Source organism: Polypterus senegalus, chromosome 3, assembly GCF_016835505.1.
Source record: "Polypterus senegalus isolate Bchr_013 chromosome 3, ASM1683550v1, whole genome shotgun sequence".
NCBI classification, from domain to species: domain Eukaryota; kingdom Metazoa; phylum Chordata; class Cladistia; order Polypteriformes; family Polypteridae; genus Polypterus; species Polypterus senegalus.
Window position 1 is genome coordinate 47,830,834 of NC_053156.1, and position 25,104 is coordinate 47,855,937.

General features: G+C 38.3%; 1 protein-coding gene across 3 annotated transcripts in view; it reads right to left on the bottom strand.

The window, feature by feature from the left end:
• Positions 1-25,104, bottom strand: part of LOC120525115 (probable cation-transporting ATPase 13A3) — a 127,905-nt gene that overhangs the window by 89,007 nt on the left and 13,794 nt on the right. For all 3 annotated transcript variants that reach the window (XM_039747137.1, XM_039747139.1, XM_039747136.1), the window contains exon 2: positions 8,016-8,097. The gene's annotated coding sequence lies outside the window, so the exon portion shown is untranslated. The remainder of the gene's footprint in view (positions 1-8,015; positions 8,098-25,104) is intronic.

The window sequence follows — 25,104 nt, forward strand, 5'->3', positions numbered from 1 at the left end:
CACAGAATTGCACAGAAACACAGGAGATTGTAGAGGCAGGAACGTTATTCAAACACTTCAAACAAACATGTCTCTTTCAGAAGTAAAACGAGCTCAGTATGCAGTTAGTTCTCGATTAAAGAATAGACAAACATCATAGGGGAGCACAACGGGAGCTGACCCCCAACAGGAAAAAAGGATGTCTGGGGGAGGAGAGAGAAACAAAGTAATCAGCCAAAAAGGACAGGTGCTGTTCAGGTATTTAAGTATGCATAGCATCGTGCGAGAAGCATATCACGCGACAGAGCAGCCGCAAGTAAGCCCAGCAAGTACGGGAGCAATATGAAAGTAGTCTATCAACATTTTTTAAGAGGGGTTTTTTGAGGAGCGTCGGTGTCTTCTAGGGTGCATTCAGCCCCCCTGCTCATAAGGGGCTGGCAGTGGTCATGAGCTGGCTGCTCAACAAATGTACGGCACTGACTGATCAGCTCCTGCAGGCTTGCAAATGGCACTGGGAAACAACTATAGCCAGTTGTGGCGGTTTAAGGGTTAAGAGGAACAAAACAGAAAACACAAAAACACTCCGCTGGAGATGTATCACAGTCAATCAGCAGCAAGGAGAAATGAGTAACGCTGTAGCAGTCCGGTGCCGCTAAGATTCACACCGTTGAGAAGACACTGATTTATTTATTTTTATGGTGGAGATTCCAGGGACGAGCCCAGTCTTGGCCCGACCCGCACACACTCAAAGAGACAAAAACAAAGCAAACTGGTAAACAAACAGCAAATAAAGAATGTAATGAAAACAAATGAAATAAATTAAAACAACAATACCACCCCGTTTCCCTTACGGTGATTACACATTAAATACAACAAAGCACAAACAAAACACACACAGTAAATCATAAAAAATGTTCATGAAAAACGGCAACAGATGAAATGTAATGAAGAAAATAGATAGTCCAGAGATTTGCACGTTGAATGGGAATGTAAAGACAGTCCTACCACTAGTTCCTGAAATGGTGAAGACGGTTGGACGGGTTCAGGTGCGCTCCTTTCTTTGCAGGATGGCCATGAATGCACTTACAGTCCTCATGTACACAGTGTGGCATCCGGCTGGGGGCTTGTCACTCCTCCAGAGCGCGAGGGGGCGTCCTCCCTGGTTATGCTGGGGGCCTCGGGTAAAGGGCTTGGGAGCCCAGCCCTGTAGGGACCCGTGGCCACCGCCAGGCGGCGCCCCGGTGCCTGAATATCCCTGGAGCCCAGCACTTCTGCCACACCAGGAAGTGCTGGGGGGAAGACGACAGGGGACACCCGGACGGCTTCCAGGTGCGCAGCCGGCACTTCCGCCACACTGGGGCGTGGCTACAGAGGAGTGCCGGGAAACAGCTGGAGCCCATCTGGGTTCCTATTTAAGGGGTCGCCTCCCTTCAGTCGATGGTGGAAGTCGGGTGGAAGAGGACGGAGCTAGAGAGAGGACGGGAGGCGGCCAAGAGAGAGGCATTGTGACTGTGTGGCCTGGACATTTGGGGGAACGGTGCTGGAGGCACTGGGAAGTGCACTAACAACATTATTGTAAATATAGTTGGAAATAAACGTGTGTTGGGTGAAAATAAGATGTCCGCCTGTCTGTGTCCGGGTTCAAGTCCACAACGGGCAGACGGCAGACAATCCAGATGCCAACCACGACAATCCAGGACAAAATGAATAAGTACAGGTAACCCAACAGAAGGCAGACAGACAGGAACTTGAAACACAAATTACAAAAACTTTTTTTGCTTTTTTTAGTCACTGGCCCCCTTTTTAAAAGCCGTGCTGACATCCTTTGACCCCAACAGCCCCAGCACCCTCAGCAGAAGACCAATCAGAGCCACTGCAGGGACTGCTGGGAGTTGCAGTTTCAAATTCTATTGGCTAATTTCACCATCCCATGTCACGTTTTCCTCTACAGTTGCTTCCTGGTCTCTCTACAGTGCAATATTGCCACGAAAAAATCCATAAAAATTGCGGAGGATGTTCCACTAACAATTATTAGATAGGTTCTAAAGAAAAATCTGCAAATGACTGAGGCTGCAAACTCTGAACCGCGACTTCGCGGGAGTCTACTGTACTTCCCCTTAATTTCACCTGTGTCCTCAAGTACATAAGTCACTATTTAATTTTATCAATGTTTTTGAGAATTTTGAAAAACTGAATGAGGTATGAGCAACACTGTTGGGTAGTGATAGTGCTGTTGTCTTGCAAGAAGGAGAACGAATTCATGTCAAATGGAGTTTTTATGTTCTCCCCATGTCCATGTGGGTTCCGGGAGATGCAGGTAAGGTGAATTAGCAATGCAAAATTAGCCCTAGTGAGTGTGTGTTTGTGTGTGGGTTCACCCTGCCTGAGGACTGTTCCTGGCTTGTGCCCGGTGCCTGCTGGGATGGGCTCCAGCTGTCCTGTGAACCTGCTCTGAATAAGCAAATTAGGAAAATGAATGAATGAATTATACACCAATGCAAACTTCTCTGCTCAAGAATAAAAATGTTTGTTTCCCATACTATGTGCTTAAGTCCTAGGATAACATTGATTACTCTTCTCTGCACAATATATGCTGCTGTTTTATCTTTTGTATGGGGGACCATAACTGCACACACTACTTCAGATGTGTTCACACTTGTGCAATCTAGTATACTGTACAGCTTTTACCATATAACCTATAGTTTGTATTTACTTTTTTAATCACTTTAATGCATTCCTGGACAGTGGTGATGTGTCTCATATTCATTAGCAAATGAACTTCACTGTTCATAATGAGTTTATAAACATTGTCTATATGATGAGAATATTATATCAATGTAATAAATAAATAGGGTGCCTTCTACAAAACAGTGTCTCTCATTTTGTATTCATAATTAACATTCGTTTTTCCTGTTTTTGAATTTGACACTTTTTTAAAAAATCAATTGCATTTGCCTACTGTTTTTCCAGTTTTGAAGTGGGTTGAGGTCTTTTTGAATTGCTTTTACTGCCTTCTTGATATTTGCTATTCATCCAATTTTAGTGTCATCTGCGAGTTTACTAACTTAAATTTATCTGAATTTATGTAGTTAGTGTAAATTAGTGAGAGTAACAGTCGAAGCACAAATTCCTAGCAGACTCCACTGGCGACTTAGCCAACATTGATTATTCTTCTCTTATTTGTACGCTTTATGTCCTGCCGATTACCATGAAGTATTGTCTTGTATGTTAACACCGATCCTACTGGCTTATAGTTTCAAAATCAATTTTTGGTTCCAAACCACATCCAATGGTTCGTGAAAGAAAAATATGGCATATTTTTGTTTTTTGTCTGTGATTCTAGTTGCCAATTCAAATCAATCTAAAACACTGTTTTGACAAGATCTTCCTCTCATAAACCCTAGCTAGATGTTATTTATTGTATTATTTTGGTATAAATAGTCTTGTAATTTATTTCTGACTATAGATTTCACAGTTTTGCAGAGTAAGGTTTATAAGTACATAACTACTGGGATCCATTTTGTGCCCTTTTATATGGATTGGAATCAACTTTCCAATAATTAGGTACTCAAGTGACTCCTGAATATGCTTAGTAATGGTTTATTATTAATACCTTTCATTTCCTTTTAATACTACTGATAAAATCAGCCTCAGGCATTTATTGGTATTCATGACATTAAGAGCAAGCAGCAAGGGTGGCAAAACATTGTGAAAGGAAGTTGGTGTTTCTTTTTATTTAATTAATTCCGCAGCAATGCTACATGAAAAGGAGTTAAAATTCCAGCAGCCTCCGGATCACTGTGCCAGTATGCAGCTTTGACCATTCACTCTGGGGCTGCTGGGAGAAAAGAAGATGAAGCACTGGATTTAAAAAGGAAGTTGTAAAAAGCAAGGAGGATCATGACAGTTTTGTGTGTCTGTTACTACATTATTTTTACAGCTATAGCAAAACTGTTAATTTGGAGTACAACACCACTAACCTGAAGGATTAAAGTTTTCTCTAGATTTGTGTTCTGTGTCTTGTGCCTGGCTTCTTCATTTGGATTCACTTGGTTTGAAGGTCACCTGACAGCTGAGTAAGTGAAGTCAACTCATCAACAACCTTCTGCAAATACAAATCCCTTGAATATGGAGATGCCACTCTGTCTGTGTGTGTGTTTTGTGTGTGTGTGTATATACAGTATGCATGTTTCCTAAGAAATTGGGCCTCAGTTATAGTGCTGAGGGTTAACTGAAGGTATCAAATGTACTATGTAAGTAGCGGAGTGCTTTTCTGCATATAATATTTATTGCTTCCCCCAACAACCAAACCCAACACCGGAACTCCTTACTCTTGAACATGCACTTGCACCATATAATTGCACATGAGTAATAAAATTATTACTGTAGGTCAATTATTGCTTCTCTTAGTAATCTGGCTTTTGATGTTAGTCACTGAAAAACACAATTTCAGGGGAAATAGTGTTGTTCTGTATTCAAACAAATAATTACAGTAGTAGTTATTAGGACGTGAAAACTCATATTAAAAATAAACAAATATTCCAATATATTCGATTGTAGGTTAAAAATTCTAAGGACTACTACACATACATTTTTACTTAACATGCCTTTATATGCTGCATTATTACTATTTTGCTGTTTTGCTTAAACTACATCTCCAAGGCATGCAGCGCTTGTGAGTCACATACTGACGCAGCCTTCACATGAAAACATGGCCCAGTACAAAAATGGGATTTTCTGTGTATGGAAAGTGACATGATCAAAGAGAAAAGTGGAGCTAGGACACGTCTCTCATGCCTGTGTGCAAGTATGTATCAAAACCCTTTACAAAATCGCTCAACATTACTTAAACATGTTAAACGTACTTGTTACTTTAGTCCCTCGCATCCTGTCCCCTTCTCTAGCCCTCTGCTCTGCTATGTGCCGCTTACACTGAAAATGCTCTTTAAAGCAGTTATACTAGTAAAAGGAAAATATGGCAGTTAATCCCCATTATGGTTAATAAGAAAGGAAAGCAGCTTTTGTTTGCTACGATGAATGCTTAAGGGTTTTAATTGAATACAATAGTAAATCAGGGATCTAAGGTCCAAGAGTGAAAAGGAACAAGATCAGAAGCAAAAAAATATTCGTGGGTGCTGGACAAGTGCTTAAAATCTATTGTTGTTGGTTAAAAAAAAAATAGTGCATTGCAGTCGAAAAACCTTTTATACAGGACAATATAAACTAACTATGACTTATAAAGTTACAATTACAAATGTTTGGTAAATTTGGGATCAAAAGCAACATACAATGAATTGTTTTTTCCTGTAACTTATTACATACAGCATTGACATTTAAAGGCTGCACATTTATGTGCCAAATGGAATGAACTCACTGTTTTAAGCACAGAATGGGAAAGAATAGATGAAAAAAATAAGGTGAACTTTGTGCAATGTCCACCTCCTCTATGTCCTGTTCACAGTGGACCCCTTTACTGATCTGTGTTAGCAATTAAAGTAACCAAGGCATGCCATCGCTCCCGGCTTGTGTTGCACATAGAGCTTGAAGTGGGCCAGTACACGGTACCAGCAGTTTTCTGTTTCTGCTTTATGAACCGGAACACAGAGGCAGATCAAGTCTGGCCTCCAAGAGGATACTGCATCAATTTTACTAACAAGTTGCCCTCCCGACCCATCATTTTAAGTTTACGTATATAAGAGCACTCAACAATCCAATTAGGCTTAATTTTTATGTATTTTATATTGCATATTGAGGAGTAAGAAAAAGCTGGCACAATAGAAAGTACTGTGTGTACTCAAAGAGGCCATTTGCTAACCACATCTTTGAGTTTCACCTAACTTTCTTTTGTTCATTTCACGTCTTATTTTCCATGTAGCTCGCCAACTTGCAGTCAGTCTTGTCTCTCTGCATGATTACAGCCAATTTGTACAGTGGCGCTGTTCTGCTTCCAGCATTCATTCGCATGAACTGCACTCCCCATTTCTCCACATGATCACAGCTGAGGCAAAAAGTGACACATGCCCCAATACTACTCCATTTTCTGTAGCTTTATAACCAACAAATATAGAGAAAAAAAAATCACTAATTTCAATAAAATTAGTCAAAATGTTTTTTGAGATTTTGGGGTATTTACTTTTTCTATTGTTGGGAGGGGATTTAAAATAAACAATCTGTTGCTACCCCTCAATGAAAAAAGAAGAACCTACAATAGTCTCTTAAATAATTTCAAGCTGACAAAAGTAATTTGCACCTACAGGTTTATTCTGTATTTAACAAAAATCAGACTTTGTTGTTTTACAGTTTTGATTCAACAGAAAATTTCAAATATTAACACAAATAAAAAGGACATTGACAAAAATAATGGGACCCTTAACCCAATATTATCTTGCACAACCTTTAGAGGCAATCACTGCAAACAAGCAATTCCTGTAGTTGTCAATGAGACTTCTGCACTGTCAACAGGTAGTTTGGCCCACTCTTTCTAACCAAACTGCTCCAGCTGTTTCAGGTTTGCAGAATGCCTTCTCCTGAATGCAGGTTTCAGTTCTTTTCATACTGTAGAAGTTTGAGAGGATTCAAATCACGGCTCACGGGAGGCCACTTCAGAATAGTCCAATGATTTGTTCTTAGCCATTCTTGGGTGCTTTTAGCTGTGTGTTTTTGGCTCATTATCCTGTTGGAGGATCCATGACCCGTGATTGAAACAGAGCCTTCCTGACACTGGGCAGTACATTTTGCTCCAGAATGTCTTGGTAACTTTTAGATTTCATTTTTCCCTGCACAGACTTAAGGCACCCCATGCCAGACGTAGCAAAGCAGTCCCACAACATATTTGAACTTCCTCCATGTTACACAGTAGGTATGGGTTTTTTTCTTTGAAAGCTTCATATTTTCTCTGTGGGCATAGAGCTAATTTGACTTGCCAAAAACCTCCAGGTTTGTCTTATCTGTCCAAAGGACATTCTCCCATATGTCAAAAGTGTACTGTAGTGTTCTGGCTTTTTTACGTCTTTCTTTCAACAGTGAAATCCTCCAGGGTCTTTTTCCATTGAGCCCACAGTCACTCAAAAAGCAATGGATGGCGCAATCAGATACTCTTGGACCTTGACTTTGGAGTTCAGCTTGTATCTCTTTGTAAGTTGCCTTTTGGATTTTTGTCTACCATTTTCACTATTGTTCTGTCCAATTTGTGGTGAATTTTCCTTTTGCGGCTGCATCCAGTGAGGACGGCTACAGTCCCATGGACCTTAAACTTCTTAATAATATTTGCAAATGTTGTCACAGGAACATCAAGCTCCTTTGAAATGGGTCTTATAGACTTTGCCTTTAATAAGATTGTCTATAATTTTTGTTTCTCATCTGGTCAGAAAACTCTCCCCTTGGCTTTCTCTGGTCCATGCTCACTGTGGGACACAAGGTGATACCAAACAGCAGAAGGACTACTTTTCTCCATTTAAATCGGCTAAATGACTGATTGCACAATTGGAGATGTGTGATACCAACTAAAGAAAACAGCTAGTTTGGAAAATCTTTCTAGGGGTACTAACAAATGTGTTTAGGGCATTTTAGAAAATCTTTGTAGAGTAAACAATGCTCGTTTTCTTCACACTTGCTTGGATTTACTCAATGACAAATCAGAGGTACGTGGGACAATTACTTTTCATGTAATCACTTTTCAGGAGGCATACAGCACTTTTTCAATGAGCTATAAAGGTACCAAAAAATGTTTTCCATGTCTATAGAATTCAGCTCAAAAGCAAACGGGAATATCGTTGTCATGCAATTAATACTACTTGTGCTCTTTTTATCTTAACTAATTTTCTTAACTGACTAACTTTTCTTAATATGCAATTATAAACTATCTAGTGCCTTACAACAGCATTCATTGTTACTCAAGTTTAACAGTATCTTTGAAATTTTAATATTTTCACTCCCTTCATAGAGGATAACTAATCAACACTGGTGTACTTCACAAAAATGAGTTCATACTATTACATCCAAGAAACAGGTGCACACTAATGATTTAACGTACTCACCGTGGCTTCTCTCACAGCGTCAGCTGAATGGCCCTGGATCAATCGACCACACCCTCCTTAGCTGGGTCAGTCTGCTGCACAGCTGTAACACACAAATACAGTTTCTTAATGAAGCTATGGTATTCCTCAAATACCATGTTTTGCAAATGGCACCTTCATTTCAATTGTCTAACTATAAGAATATTTTATGGTAGACATCTGAATATTAGACATACTTGGAGCTCAATGTGTGGCTTTTGTTCATCGATCAAATTTTATAGGTACTACTTATTACACCCCTTTAGGCTTTTATGGAATTCTGGTACACATTGGAAATTTCAGGCACTCACAATCTCTTCTCATATCTCACATGTTTTCTATTATAATCAGTAACCATAATTCCTAAATTGGTCTCATAATGGTATGTGCATGACTAGGCCTTATGATAGCCTGGTGGCCTCTCCAGGACCCCGATTTGTTAATGCTATGTCATGTTGTGCTATTTTATTGTACACATGAATCACTGTAAATTTGTTACTACTGCCATAGCTGTTCCCTTAAAAGAATTTATAAATACTAACAAACACAACTTTATCAAATAAATGTTTTTATAGTAAATAAATGTAAAGTAGGTTATTTATTTGGATTGGGATATAAATAACAAGCTTGTTAAATTTGCAGATGATACCAGGCTAGGTGAATTGGCAAATAATCTGAAATGCATAGAATCATTAGAGAGAAACTTGGACAGCATGCAGGCTTGGGCAGATTTGTGGCAGATGAAATTTAATGTAAGTAGATATAAAGTATTAACATGTAGGAAGTAAAAGTGTTATGTTTGAATACAAAATGGAATGTCTGAAAATAGAGTACACCTTATGAGAAGGATTTAGGAGTCATAGTGGACTTGTCACTATCAACTTCCAGACAGTGTTCAGAAGCCATTAAGAATGTTAGGTTAAATAGCACCCTGACGTGTAGAGTACAAGTCCACGGAGGTTATGCTCAAGCTTAAGAACTTACTAGTGAGGCATCATTTGGAGTAATGTGTGCAGTTTTGGTCTCCATGCGACAAAAACGACATAGCAGTGCTAGAAAAAGACCGGAAAAGAACGACTAGGCTGATTCCTGGATTGTGGGTGATGAGTTTTGAGGAAAGAAGAAAGATTAAAAGAGCGGAGTCTTATTAGTTTAAGCAAAAGAAGATTAAAAGGAGATATGATTAAAGTGTTTAAAATTATGATGGTAATTAGTACAGCGGATCGAGACTGTTACTTTAAAATCAGTTCAACAAGAACTCAGGCAACAGTTGGAAACTTGTTAAGGGTAAATTTCATATAAACATCAAGATGATTTTCTTCACAAAGAGAACCACAGATACATGGAATAAGCTACCAAGTAGCGTTGTAGACAGTAGATCTTTAGGGACTTTCAAATCTCAACTTGATGTTCTTTTAGAAGAATTAAGTGGATACGACTGGCGAGCTTTGTTGGGATAAATGGCCAGCTCTTGATTAGGTTGTTCTCATGTTCTAATAGAAAATGTAATTTTGCAACCCGCTTATTCCTGAACAAGGTCACAAGGTGCTCTAATATAAAATAAGACAAAAACCTTACTTGAAAGCATCTTTTGTTTATAGTCACCTGTACTGGTTATGAATTACTGAAAACGTTTAAGTTTCACCAGTTCCATTGAATTTGGCATGTAGCCATTTGATGTTAACTTTAGGGATAGGAAGTATACAATTGTATCCGATACCCTTTTTCTAGCTATAATTATGTTGTGGAAAGTTTTTTTGGAAACATGGATAACAGTCCTGTGGTGGGCTGGCGCCCTGCCCGGGGTTTGTTTCCTGCCTTGCCCTCTGTTGGCTGGGATTGGCTCCAGCAGACCCCCATGACCCTTTAGTTAGGATATAGCGGGTTGGATAATAGATGGATTGATGGATAACAGTCAAAATTAAGTGAAAATGTTTTATCTTTTGTTGACTGCAAGCATCCTGGAAATTGCTGCTGGTAAAATAATGTGGTGACGAAACACTGGGATCTTTATCTGAACAGCCACACAAGATCCAACATAAAATGCTACAAGGAAGCAAACAACCAGAAGACATGCTTAAATAAAGAAAGAAATTGGTAATTAATGATATATAGTATACTAGGGATAACTTCAACATTATTTTTAGTAATTGATTTGTAGATGCTTGCCACAGGGAGCTCACTAATAAAGCGTAGAGAGATCTTTCTGTAATCTGTGTGGATTTGTCAAGATACCCAGTACTGCTTAAAAGGAGTTAACTTCATGGATTGTACAAAACTAATAGGTTTCATAAATCTCTATGTGCATTTGATTCTTCAATTAAATACTTAAGACCTGAAACCAATGTCACTGAGCAATTTAATGGAAATTTAAACTTATGACTGAAATACACAGCTATAGTGTAACACAATCAAATATTAAATTATTCACTAACAGACGTTCTCCTGTCAACAACCTTTCATTCCTGTATGGTGAGTGAATAATGTGTCACCTACATAACCCAATCATGACACCAAGCATTCTGCAAATGCAGATCACATCTTTATGGGGACCCTGAGCTACATACTACTTTCTGCTTGTTTTTCCAACTTTATCTTTACGTTTCATTTCTGGTTAAATTTTGTCTTTGACAATCTAAATACCACATTCTTTCTAGCTTTTAGCACATCATATGACATACGGAAAAAAACATTCAGGATCTACACCTGATCTTTAGAGTAAAAACCTAAATGGCAATAGTTTTATGTAGGTAACAGTACACAACAAAGATTTCACTTCCTGAGCACTTATCAACATATTTTGTTCTGCCAATTCCAAAAATGAGTGTTAATTTTTCCTGTAAGTTTCAGTGATTTCCTATTATAAGTATACAGTAGAACAACTACAACTAGAAAATCTATACTGATCTAAAAGTAGTGGCACTGCAACTAGGAATGCAGCTTGGATATGCCAAGTATTACCGTGTCATCTGTGACTGGAACAGCCGTGTTAAAGAGTCTCATTACATGAAAAAGATCTGGCCATTCCATGGCAGAAAAGTGTGGCAAATAAACCACTTCCCGAACCAACAACGTTATTTTTGCCTCCACTTGGACTGATAAAAAATTTTGGTAAAGAGACAAACATAGAAGGTGAAAGATTACGATATTTGAGACAGTTGCTTCCATGAATAACTGATGTCAAGATTAAAGAAGACACTTTTGTGGATCTAAAAATCAGACACATCATCAGTGACATGCAGTTCGATGATCTGCTAGTGGGGTTGGTGGAAATGGTGAGGAAGATGTTCAAGGATGTTCATGAGAGTTTTCTTGCCAACTACAGAGCACCAAACTACCTGCACCTGGTTGACAACATGCTTCAAGCATACAAAGCCATGAAGTACAGCATGTTACTAAAGATTCATTTTCTACAATCTCACTTGAACTTCTTAGCTGCTAATCTTGGTGTAGTCTGTGATAAACATAGTAAAAGGTTTTACCAGGATGTTACAATGACGGAAGGGTATTGCCAAGACAATGAAATCCATCAATGCTGGCCAACTATTGTACAAGGAAACAACAAGCACCTGATGTCAAGTTCAAATGAAAACCAACATTTTAGCCCAGTTGAACTAATGCAAGGTGTCAGCATCATTAAGCGACTAAACACGTAAAATTCAATAAAAGCTAATTTCACATTTTTCTAAATTCCTACATGATATAATCAATCTGAAACTATAGACCTTCAACTGCAAACTAAAATTGGTTAAAGAGCACCAGAGTGAATAACACTAGTTTTTCTCTTCTGTCATTAATTGAATAAACAAAGTTTTCCAACTTGCACTTTGTGGGAAAGTTACTGCATCCTCCTTAAATCAGCCGGATGAAAAGAAAAATTCAAGTCAGAGGATTATTGGCTTGATTACAGCTAGTCCTATTGCTGCTCAATATCAATCTCACTTCTGTTACCCTTAGCATCACAGATTCAAGTTGCCAACACAAATACTTAACCAGCACATATAGTGCAATGATTAAAGGAAATTCCATAATTAAAAAAAAAAAAGGTTGTTGATATCTTTAAGTCTGGAAACGGCTACAAAACCATTTTGAAGGCTCTAGGACTCCAGCAACCACAGAGAAAGTCCATCCATCCATCCATCCATCCATCATCCAACCCACTATATCTTAACGACAGGTTCACGGGGGTCTGCTTGAGCCAATCCCAGCCAACACAGGGTGCAAGGTAGGAAACAAACCCTGGGCAGGGCGCCAGCCCACTGCAGCACAGAGAAAGTCATAGCCTACAAATTTAAGACACTTGGGATAGTAATGAATCTTCCCAAGAGTGGCTGGTCTGCCAAAAGTACTCTGTGCCCTTAAAATAAAATCATCCAAGAAGTCACAAAGGAATCTAAAAAACATTACAAGAACTGCAGCTGTATCTTGACTCAGAGAAGTTCAGTGTTTAGACCCTACAATTAGAAAGACATTGGGCAAAAATGGCCTTCACTGGAGAGCAGCAAGGCATTTGCTAACCAAGAACATAACTGCTCATCTGACAGTATGGTGACTGTGGTATGGCAAGGGTAGGCAATTCCAATGTTTTCCCATATTTGAAACTTTAGTGTTTCAGGCTTGCACAACAATAGATTAAAAACACAAGCAGTTCCCAAACAGCCATTATGTAACCAGCATTAATAAAAACGACTGGCATGGAGCTTTCAGTACATCGCAAGCTACCACTTCAAGCCCTTGCACGAGGCTGGCACACTTCTCCAGCTGAGAGATTTGAATAAATAAAACTGAAGCATTCCTGAGCAAGCTATAATTATAGGGCTCCATAAGGCCTGACGCCCACTCACACAAGATAAGGGGGGGCTAACAGAGCAGTTAGCTTACTGCCAATGCTGGGAAAAGGGCTGCAGGCGGGGTCACTGCTTCACATTGGCCAAGGGTGGCAGCAGAAAGCTTACAGTCTAAACCATCATTACAAAATTTCCATTGTGCTGTAGTATTAACTCATGAGGAGGGTTTGCAAAGAATGTGACAATTATGGCGCGCTGCTCAACTGAGGACAACATTGAGCAATCTGAACTGTGTGGTTTCTATGGCCGACAGTGTCATGTTTAAAGTAGATTATGGAAAGAGAATGAAACTGATCTGCCACATATTACCAGTAATCATTCTCATTTTGCTTAAGTGACAAAGGTGGGGAGAGAGGAATATCCACATGGAGAAGGCTTCAATTATCATTAGATTCACTTCATCAGCTCCACCGTTATTTGTGTAGGTGGCAGGGTAACTTTATTCTTCATGTAATTATTTAAAGTGTATTATTTAACACACCTGGAAAAGGCAGGGTGAAACAGGCATACAGATAGATACCTGCTGGTTAATGTGAACAATGCATGCAACGGGAGCTGGCTTCTTGAACATTCAAACAAATGAGGTTTCCCATCTGCAGAGTGTGGTCAGCTAAAATGAGTGTGGATGGACCGGCCTTTAATATTGCAATAAAGACGGCTGGCAGCAATAGCTCCTAAACTTGTCTGTAACTTAATACAACAAACAAGCCCTATCTTTTTACATGCAGTATTTAGCTACTGCTTTGCTTGTAAGTAACTTAAAATACACAGTACAATGGTTTCAAAATTCAAAATGGAGCTCTGATAAATTATATCACAGTGAGTCAGTTAGTTCAACTGGTATCCCTATGGTTTACAGTGCAATGTTAGGACATATTGCCTGCATCATTTTAAAAACTTTCTTTTCACGTTATAGCTATGTAAAAAAGTAAGAACTGGCACACTCCATAGAAATTTTTGATTTTAACTGTTTTGAAAAGCCAAACAAGTCAGTCTTCATCAAAAAAAGTGCCTACAGATAGTTTCAATATACTTGAATAACAACATAAGAAAAAAAAATTTTCAGTCATTTATTCAACAAAAATATCAATAGATGTAATGGTTATTGGTGAAAAAAGTAAGTACCCCTTTGTCCGCAGAAGCTGGTCTTGCTCCCTGCAGCAGAAATGACTTCTTGTAGGCACTTTACATAACTGCCCAGCAGTCTCTGACATCAAGAACACAGTGAAATGTTTGACCACACCTCCATGCCAAATTTCTTCAGGTACAAGATGATTATGGGTTTTCTTGCATGTCCTGTCCTTTCAAATCCCTCCGCAACATTTCAATGGGACTCAAATCAGGGCTTTGACTGAGCCAGTCCATAACCCTCCATTTCTTCTTTTTGAGCTTCTTGGTGGATTTGTTAGTGTGCTTTAGATCCTTACCATGCTGAAAAGTCCTTTTCTGATTCAACTTCAACAATGGGACAGATGGCCTCAAATTCTCGTCAAGCATGCTTTGCTATAATGCAAAGTTCACAGTTGACTTAATGAATGGGCGTCTTGCACTAATCAAGTCAACTACAAATTCTAAAACATATCCACCATAACGCATGCAAACCATAACATTCACCAACATGCATTACAGTTAATATGAGGTTCTTCTCCTGAAGTGGTGTCTTTGGTATGCACCAAAATGTCTATTGCTACCGTGGCCAGACAACTCTATCTTTAACTTTCTGTCCAGATCTGACACATTATTCCAGAAAGCCTGGTCTTTGCCTAGATGCTTAATGGCAAACTGTAGTCTTGATCTAATGTTCTTTTTGGACTGCAAAGGTTTTTTTTTTTTCTGGATTCACATGCTTAACATTTGACACCAACTGTTCCAACAATTACCTGAAGACCCCACAATAAAATATGGGGGTCCTTAGAGACTCCTTTTAGTATCAAACCGTGAGCTTTTGGGCTGAATTTGCTGGGCCGACCAGTCCCAGACAAGTTAGCAGTCATTTGAAACCTATGCCATGATTTTCCTTAAAACGGAATGATTGATTTCAAATCATCTGTCAATCTTTTCGATTCCCTTGCCAGACTTAAAGGTATCTACAACATTCTTCCTGAGTGCCTTATGGAGTTATTTTGATCTTGGCATGATGACACCACTCACATCGACAGCAAAGAGAACATCGGACACCAGATATGTGCAGTTTAAATAAGACAGGGTCCACCCGCACACTCCCTAAGACGGTTGGCACCTAATCCGCAGCATCTGAACCTAATTTTATGGACTTGAAGTGGTCATAAATGTAGCGGTGGACTTTCTTTTTTCAGGTAATAAATCTGCATTTATTTACTTAGATTATGAGAATGAACACACCATGTCAATTTTATGTATCATTAGTTTAAGTATATCACCTTTACCTGTAGGCACTGTTTGCCTGTTCAAATATGTTAAAAAAAATCAAGTTTCCATGGGGTGTACTTAGTTTCTCAAATGACTATACAGCAGCATGCATAGAATACCGAGGTTTGGTAAAGTGCATATTACTCTCCACTTGCTTGTACATAGCTTTGCTTACAAATATATCTGTTCAACGCCACCCATAGAAAATCACAGAAGCAACTACATTATTTACTTATAAAATCCCTTGGATAAAAGTATCAGGGAAATAAATCAATAGTTTCATATTATGCAAATCCCAAACATAAAACTTCATCAAAAGGAAACAAGTGAACAAAAGGAGCAAAGCTGTCAGCTGTGCTATCAATATAAGATTTCGAAAATGGAGGGAGGCATTTCGCATAAATGGGCTACACACATGTGAACAGCCAGCTCTAGGATTTGAATCTTCATAAAGATTGAAAACAACCCTTTACTTTAAATATATCTGATATAACATAGTTGATATATTGATATGATATAGCCTATTTTGAGTAGGACCAACGGCAACCTACATGCAAAATTTCTTAAAAAACTAAATCAGGAGTTTTTGCATGATTGGCAAACAAACAAACAGACAAGGCGCCATCTGAAGGTCGAAATGAGGTCCTTAGTGTGCAAAATGGATACAAAACATCAAACAAAGCTGATGCATGCAAGGGATCTGCAACAAAATACTAAATATGACTGCTTTAATATACCTGCCATTGCTATGTCCCAGACATTAAGGTGCCCTGAATCGTGAGGACCATGAAGAAAAAGGGTTGTCATTTCTACATGGTGTGACTGAAATGTACACAAACAGTCTTAAATGGAAGTTTGAAATGTGCACTTTAATCATGACCGAATTATATGGCATGTAATTTTAAACTGTGGAGCAGAGGGAGAAATCAAGGAAAAAAAATGTCTTTGTCCCAAACATTGTGCAGAAACAAACTTGAATGCTGTCAGACTGAAATAAAATCATCTTCGACATAAAAACAATAGGAATAAATGTTCTTAAATGCCAATATCCTCTTAGAAATGAGAAGAAAAGGTTGTTTAAGGTTATTTAAATATTGTAATATTTACTCCCACTTTGTTCACTTCAGGAGTCAGCAGGACTGCCTAGAGAGCCAAGTGTTTATACAAAGGCACAGTGTTCTGCAGAGGGATTTATGAATTTTATTTTTTTGGACAATCACCAATGGGCCCAGTACAAAAAACAAATACAGCAGCAGAGATGGCTCTGTGATTCAATTCACATTTTGGGAATGTTCACTTTGTACTTGCTTCAAAGATACTTTTGCTCACAATAACAGCCTACTGCCTAAAGAAGGCCTATTGACATCTGTTGTCCTAGTTTACCCATGAACTCTCAGTACGTTTACCCAACTTTAGGCATTGACAGTCTTGGCCTCAGTGTGTACTAAATACTACTGTTGTGTCATTTTTTTCTTTAACAAACTTCGCTGTTTGTTTTTACTGTACTGTACTTTGTTCCAATTTAACAATTGTTAATTTCAATTTAAATGTTATTTTATCATTACATTTGTAATTTATTTATCTACATGGACCAAGTCCATTATGAAGCATACACAGCTGTCAGTATCTCTGACCTAAACACCTTTGAAATATGGAGAGAAACAGCAGTACCTGGAGATAATCTACTCTACGTAGCAGCAAAAAGTAAGACCACCCATGAAATGTTGTGCCATATGTGAACATATCATGATTTGATCTTCATTTAAATAGTATTTTTATGTTTAATTGAAAAAAAAACAATGAAAACTTGACTTTACTATAAGTTATTAAACAGAAATTGATCTCTGTCTATGGAAAAAGTAAGTGCACCCTTGGCTTTAATATCTGGTATTACCCCCTCCCCCAAAAGAGGGGATAATCTGAAACTGTATATCAGTCTCTGACATCAACTGGGAGTAGTTTCATCCTGCTCATTCATGCAGAATTCTTTTAGCTGTGAGATATCTGATGAGTGTCTTATATGCACTGCCAATATCAAATCTCCCAAAGCATTTCGACGTAATTCAGATCCAAGCTTTGAATAGGCCATTCCAAAACACACCACATTTTGTACAGCCATTCCTTGATGAATTCCTTGGTGTATTTAGGGTAGTTTTCATGTTGCAAAGTCCCCTTTCAATAGGCCTTCAATCTTCTGACAGATGGTCCCATAGTATGCTCAAGCACCCTATGGTACAATGAAGAATTCATGGTGGATTCTTTGATGGTGAGCTCCCCAGGGCCTGATGAATGAAAGCAGTCCTAAGCCATAAAATGTCCACCACCATGTTTTACATTGGTATCAGGATCTTCTGGTTAAATTCTGTCTTTGGTGTTTGCCAAACATGTCTTCTTGTACTGCAGCCAAGTAATAGTCTCATATGTCCAGAACACGTTCTTCCAAAACTTCTGGTCATTGTCTAGGTGCTCATGGGCAAACTTTAGTTTTCCCCTGATGTTCTCTCTGGACTTAAAGGTTTCCTTCTAGCACACCTCCCATGTAGATCTAATTTAGGAAGCAAATAATTTGGGTATCCTCTCTCTAACAGACACATCCACAGTGGCAAGAGTTACCTCTGGAGTTCTTAGAGACTTCTTTCAGCATCTTGCATTCTGCTCTCTGCTGAACATGATGTGGTGGTCTGGTCTGGACAATTGGGCAGTTGTTTGAAAATTTATCCACTTCCAGACATTGTAATGGTTCAGTTCCAATTGTTTGGAGATTTTTAAAATTCTGTCCCAAACTCATAGGCATCTATAAGTTTTGTTTGGAGATTTTTTAAATTCTGTCCCAAACTCATAGGCATCTATTAGCTTTTTCTGAAGGCCTCAGAGAGCTCATTTGAACTAGGCATGGTTAGAACACATACTTTAAAAACAAAAAGAAAACCAAACTAAATTGTCTGAGGTTTAAATAAGGCAGCTTCCATCAAGATTCTATCTAATCACGTGTTCCTGGTGGTACTTGAGGTAGGGGCGTACTTACATTTTCCACATGCACAAGTTGTATTAAACAGAGGACTACCAAATATATTTATGTCATGATGTTTTGTAATATTATATCAACTTTGTCTGTACACTAGCTGTATTACCCATGAAATGTCCTAAGATGGGCCTTGGTTATTTGTTAAAATAAAGATATAGCACACTTCTAAAATATGTCACTGTTTTTAATATAGTAAATGTAGTACATTACTGACATACATATTTATGTAATAAAATGTAAGTGCAACACAAACATTCCTCCTTTTTTCCAAAATTATGGTCCCTTCTGAAAAACCAGTCATCACCACCACTCCCCATTCAAAATTATAAAGTGTGGAAAATGGTAAACATGGGGATGTTACATTGGGGTCATGTTATATTAAGAAAACAAATGTTGTATGTGTATGTACAATTAAAATACATGATTAAATCTTTAAAAAAAATTAAGAAATTAATGTACCATAACCTGGCAGTACTAATGTACTGGAATATAAAATCATTAAGTACAACTATTTTAATATATAGTAACTTAAGCTTGAGATGTATTTAGATCAGGGTTTCTTAATTTTTTTTTGTGACCAATTCTTGCCCTTTGAGATCCAGTCCATGACAACCATCAGATGTTTGTGAGGAAATCTGGTCCCCAAGTGTAGGTGTTCAATCCCAGATTAATCCAAAACGCTGCAACAGCAGCTTAAGTATAATCAAAAGCCTGGAATGAATGAGTCATTACCAGCCTTAGCCACAGAAGCCAACGTCATTGACCAGCAGACATCTTGGCATATTACTTTGCTGTTTGCTGGGAATGTCCCTATAAGGCAATTATTGAAGCATCTGGGCACAATACACAAACTAAAAATTGTCATGAAAAATGAGGTTTCTGATCTTTAATGGCTTTAGGAACCCTGTGTGAAATACAATCCAGTACAACCTTTTTGTAGGCTTCTATTGTTTTAAAATTTCTGTACACTAGAAGCCTCTGTTCTGCCAGAAGATGAAAAGTTTGGCAGGTCACAGGGGCAAAGAAGAAGAACCAGGAGATGAACACAAATCTGTAATGTAGCAAAAGTTAAAGCTTGTAAATCGATCATCAAAACCAAAACATTAAACAATACACTAAGCAATAGCAGTACAGAAACAGGAGTTACCAGAAGTTAACTTCAGGAAAAATCAGAGCACATCATAAACAGGAAAGGCATTCACTTCTGAACTGAAGACAGGGTTCTTTACCAATGAATGAGTGGGAGAGGTGGATCTATATTATGTGAATGCATTTCTTGTTTTATGACGTGTGCTGACTTTTCTGAATGTACAGTATTTGCTTAACGTTATTTTATATTAGTGGAAAAATACAAGCATTTTGCATGTTTTGAGCATACAACTGGATAACTGACATGTGGATTATGTGACACAAGTAATGTTATTTTTTTTTTTCATGTACGTTTTTGACTTTGCCATTGTCTTGCATTGGTCACCATTGGGTTCTATTACATCATATAATTTTGGTTATTATAAAAGTTATATTAAACATATTTTTTTACATTCTGCATGAATGCAGGAAATACATTTTTCTCAGCCATCAGCACAAGCAACGTGGGATAAGTAACAAACAAAAAATATTTTTAGATGGAGTGTTCCTACAAATTTTAAAATTGTTAAAATGCATTCAGTAGTGTAGGCAATTAGATTAGATTCCTTAATTTATAATAGAGGTTTGTAAGTCATCTTATATACACAGTGAATAGATAGGTGTTTATAAACATTTTTAATAAATGATTCACTATGAAGGACATAATGGCTCAGAATCTGTGTGAAAACTCGGAAAACAATGATGTAATTATTCAAGTGCTGTGTGAGATCGAATGACACAGAGAAGTGGTGAGATTTTAGCAACTGCACTCTTTAAATGTGACATGCCTTCCATCTAAAACCAGTTGTTTCAAGATGTAAAGTTCTAATGTTAGACCATCAGAAAAATGTTGATGAAAACAAGCCATTCAGAACAAAGCTCACCAATCTTTTCCACCTAATTTCTCCAAAATTACATTAAACCGAGTTATGAATGTCCATGAAGTCCTACACTCTTACCACACTACTTTATAATACTGTATATTGCATGTGTCAATTTGTGAAGAAATACTTTATGTCTTGTACAGAATTTACCTTAACAAGTTTCCAACTGTGTCTGTTTGTTCATGTTGAACCAATTTTAAAGTAACACGTTCGTGTTGAACCAATTTTAAAGTAACAGCCTAGATTCAGTGTCCAACAGTGTCCATAATTTTAAAAACTGCATTCACATCTCCTCTTAATCTCTGTTTGCTTAAACTGGAAAGGATCAGTTCCTTTACTCTTTCCTCATAGCTCATACTGGAAGCAGCATAGTGGCTCTTCTCTGGACTTTTCCTAGTCTGGTATGTCCTTTTTGTAGCCTGGAGACCAAAACTGTGCACAATACTGCAGGTGAGGCCACACCAGTGTGTTACAGAACTTAAATATAACCATCTCTTGACTTTCACTCCACACATCGTGCTATAAAACTGAACATTCATTCAGCCTCCTTAATGGCTTCTGTACATAGTCTGGATGTTGATAGTGACAATTCCACTACGACTCTCAGGTCCTTCTCATAAGGAGTGTTTTCAAGCTTATCTCCTGCTGCTCTCCATTCCCACCCGATAACTGATAATGCAAACAAAACTACAGTTTCCTGCCCTCCTACTCATTATGACAAGTTAGAAAATATGATTCAATTAAAATTTGTATGCATTCCTCTTTGTTGTAAAAAGATAAACTTTGTGTTACTTAATTATTTATTGCTGCTGCTATTTAATTATTAGTGCCACCTCTCTAATAGGGGAAAACTCCCTAGCAGTACAATGACACCCACTAATTAAAGTTTTTTAGGGGAACCACTGATGGCAAGAGAGCATTATATAACATACTCAAACTCGTTTTATCCAATTTATTATTAGATTGGGGCTACAGCCTATTCCAGCAGCAGCAGCAGCAGATGCAATGCAAGCCCTACACATAAACAAACTATACACATCCAGTTTAGAATCTCCAGCTATTCATGCATGTTTACATGCCTAGTTGGTTCGGAGTGGCTATTTCTAAGTCTGATTTCCCGTGTAGCTTCGTTCAGTTAGGTAAACGTGAACATGCAAATTGCACTCTGGTGCAGACCAGAACAACTAGTCCAAGACCCTTTAAAAACAGTGATCTCAGTACAGTTCCAACTGCACCCTGGAACGGTTGGTATGAGGTATGAATTGGCGCTTTTCCACTGCATAGTACGGCACGACACGGTTCAGTTCAGCTCACTTTTGGGGGGTTTTCCACTGCGAACAGTACCTGGTACCTGGTCCTTTTTTTAGTACCACCTCAGCCGAGGTTCCAAGCGTGCCGAACCGTTACCAAAACGTGACGTGTAAACTCTGCTGGTCACTGATTGGCCGGAGAAAATCGTCATTACTGCGTCACTGAACTTGCGACACAAGACACAACAGACCCGCTAGATTTTTAGCACAGCCAGCAAAGGTTCGGACGCACCATTTTGTTTTAACCAAAAATGGCTGTTTCGTGGTCTATTGAGGAATTACAGACGTTCCTCGTTGGTAGCCGAGGCGGATCCAGCGAGAGCTGGATGGGCGCAGCGGAATGAAAAGGTTTTTCAGGAGGTCGCCAGGCGCGTTACGATGATGTCACGGCAGTAGGCGGCGCAACTATAACGACACGTGAATAATCCCGCCCACTCTAAAGCGGTACTAAACTGCAGTCGAAAAGCAAACCGAGCCGAACTGAGCCGAACCAAGGTGAGCTGTACTGAACCGTGCTGTGCCGTACTATGCAGTGGAAAAGCGCCAAATGGGATTTGACACAGGCCCAATCTAAATGCTGAAAATACTGTGCATTATTGGATACATTTCAGACAGTAACTTGGCAATATGAGAATAAAAATAAATTCAGACATACATACAAGTTTGCATAGTACACCCTGCACAACTACCAGTCAATCAGATCAATCCCAGCATCTGATTCGGCCTCACAGCCTCTTTATCCCTTTCACGATCAGATAGCAGGTGACCAGGTTAAAAAAAAAAAAAATAGGTGTAAATCCACTTGTGGTCAAGCAGCCCAAACTATACACAGAGGTAGTGAAAATCAAATGTCCTGTACATACAAATGATTAAACTCCCAATCTGCATTACAAGAGTGATGCATGTGGCTGGCATTTCTTCAATACAATCTCAATTTGGGCATGACGCAAAAACTGAGAACACATTAAATTTGATTCATGTAGGAAATGTTATTCAGACATTCTGAAGTGAACATTGCCACCAGATATTTACAGGTTTAATGAATGCAGACTCATAATTTAAGATAAACTAAACAGAGGTGACGTTCATTTAGAAGTTTATGGAGAGTAAACATGCAACATCACACAGTCAAATTACATGCACCTGATACATTTGCTGTCTAAATAAAATTGAAGCAGACTGCTATATGCCCTCACTAGAGCCTGCCCTCTTCTGTATGGTCACCTGCATGAAATGTGTACTTTCTGAAGCATGTGAAGTAAACTATTATTTTCATGTACTCTTTTACTTATCAGAACAGGCATTATGCCCACAGAGCTGTATTTAAAGAAAACACAACATTACTGCAAATGTGGTGATGCACAAGTGCAGCTCTTGTTATCCTTTCATGATGATTCTCAGGAAAAAAATCATTTCTGCCCAATGAAAGTAGTCCACAACAAGGCCACAGGGTGTTTATTGTTACTTCTGGTTTGCCCGAAAGTTTGTTGTGTGAAATACAATTGAATTAACTGGAGATTTAAACAAAGTACTAATCATCTCGGGATTCGGCACAAACCCAATGGACTGTGAGGGTGAAAACACCATTAGATATGTGTATTCAGTAAATAAATCAAACACACCTATGATACGTAGAAAGAACATGTAGAAAGAACATGACTATGCTACACTGGTGGTAACAGAATACTGGATATCCATGATGCAGCATCAATAATCGCTGCACTCCGGTATTGTCCCTATAAAACTGATTTATAAGTTTAATAAACTAGGCTATGCCCGAGGCAAACCATTTTACACGGACTCCTTGATCTCAAAATAGCACGTATACCTTCATAAAGCCTGGTCATTCATTTGTTAATTTCCCAACCCCACACACTCAAGTTCACAGCTAGCCTGGCTTAAGTATATTTTCCTTTATTTTGTCATTTCTGTTGTTTTTTTATTCATTATTTTATATGTATGTTAAGACCTTTTGTTAATATTGTTTTGTTTAAATATTATTTAGTGTTTATGTGTTGTGCATATATGTTTTTTGTTATTTTTTTGTGTTTTGTGGGTCCAGTCCCTCAAGATGCAGGGCCATCACTGCATCGCTAGAGTTAAATCCCATCCAAGGAGTTAAATCCCTCAGAGTGTTGTTGGTGTTTATGAAGTTCAGAGCTTTATGTTGTAAGTAGTAATTTGGATTTCCTGCTGTTTTTTGCTTTGGTTTTGGATTACTGATTTTTATATAGTTTTGGGTTTCATTTTTAAAGTAAACACACTTTTGCCTTTTCTTTGATTTTCCATTCTTTTTTGTTTATTTAAATACATTCTCTCAATTCAAAGAACACTGTTTTGCCTTTGTCACTTCCAAGTCATGCACTTATGGTTATCCTCTCTTGATGGGTATTTAGTATACTTAAGAGTGTTTTGGAACTTTTAAAGCTTCAGTCTTATTTTAAGAAAGCTTGAAAGCCTGTCTGTTGAGTTTGAGGTCTGGCTGCCTGAGGTGAGGCCTCTTTCTGAGGCAGATCGGTGAAGGTCTTGTGCCTGTGTTTATCAGGTATCTCAGTGTAGAAAAACAAGCCTAATGGGCTTGAGTGTCACAAATTTGGTTGTACTCTTAGCAGTACAAGTAATAGCATTTTTTCAATTTTCCTTATTTAGGAAACCACTCCCAACTCCACCAGGACTTAAGTGAGCTCATGTACTGCAGTGATTTGCTAGGAGCTGTCAGAAGGTGGCATTCAGAAAGAGATCTGCATGCACTTAACAGAAAAGGCTGAATATTTTAGAAACGTTGAACAACAAATAACTTGTAGAAAGATATTGATCTGACAGAGATGGAGAAATATTCATAAAATATCTTGTATGTTACCTAATCGATTTATGTGTTGTCAGATGGAATTCAGCTGTTGGTAATATTACTACTTTGTCCACAGGGTAATTAAGCTTTGCAATAGTGATGATTTAGATGTGTCACAATCAACCATGTCTCTTTACAAACCGTTGATTTATACATTTCCCAGTGACTTCATGTGTGGTGATGTTAAAGCAAGCTGCAATCATGCAATGCAGCATGCACATAAAGATCACTGCCTCAAAAGTAGCTCAGTATACTCAGCTTTGTGAAACAAAAGAGTTATCGTAGCACCAACACGCAGTAGGTCATGGATGCAAACTGTATCTTAGTAGCCAGCAAATCACACTAAAAACTACGTCAGGCTGGATGGGTGGTTGACAGCAAAATGTCACACAGTCCAAAGTCAAAGTCAATGTGAACTTTATTGTCATCTCAACCATATACAAGTATACAGATAGACAAAATTGAAAAGCTCAGGGTTCACAGTGTAACAACATGAAGTGCAAATAAATTAAAAACAGAATTAAAATTAAAATTAAAACACAAACAAGACAAGACATTGTGCAATGACAAGACAAAGAAGTAGCAGCAATATTGACATGTAGTAAGCAACATGAACATTGAAGTAATGTATGGTATTTGCA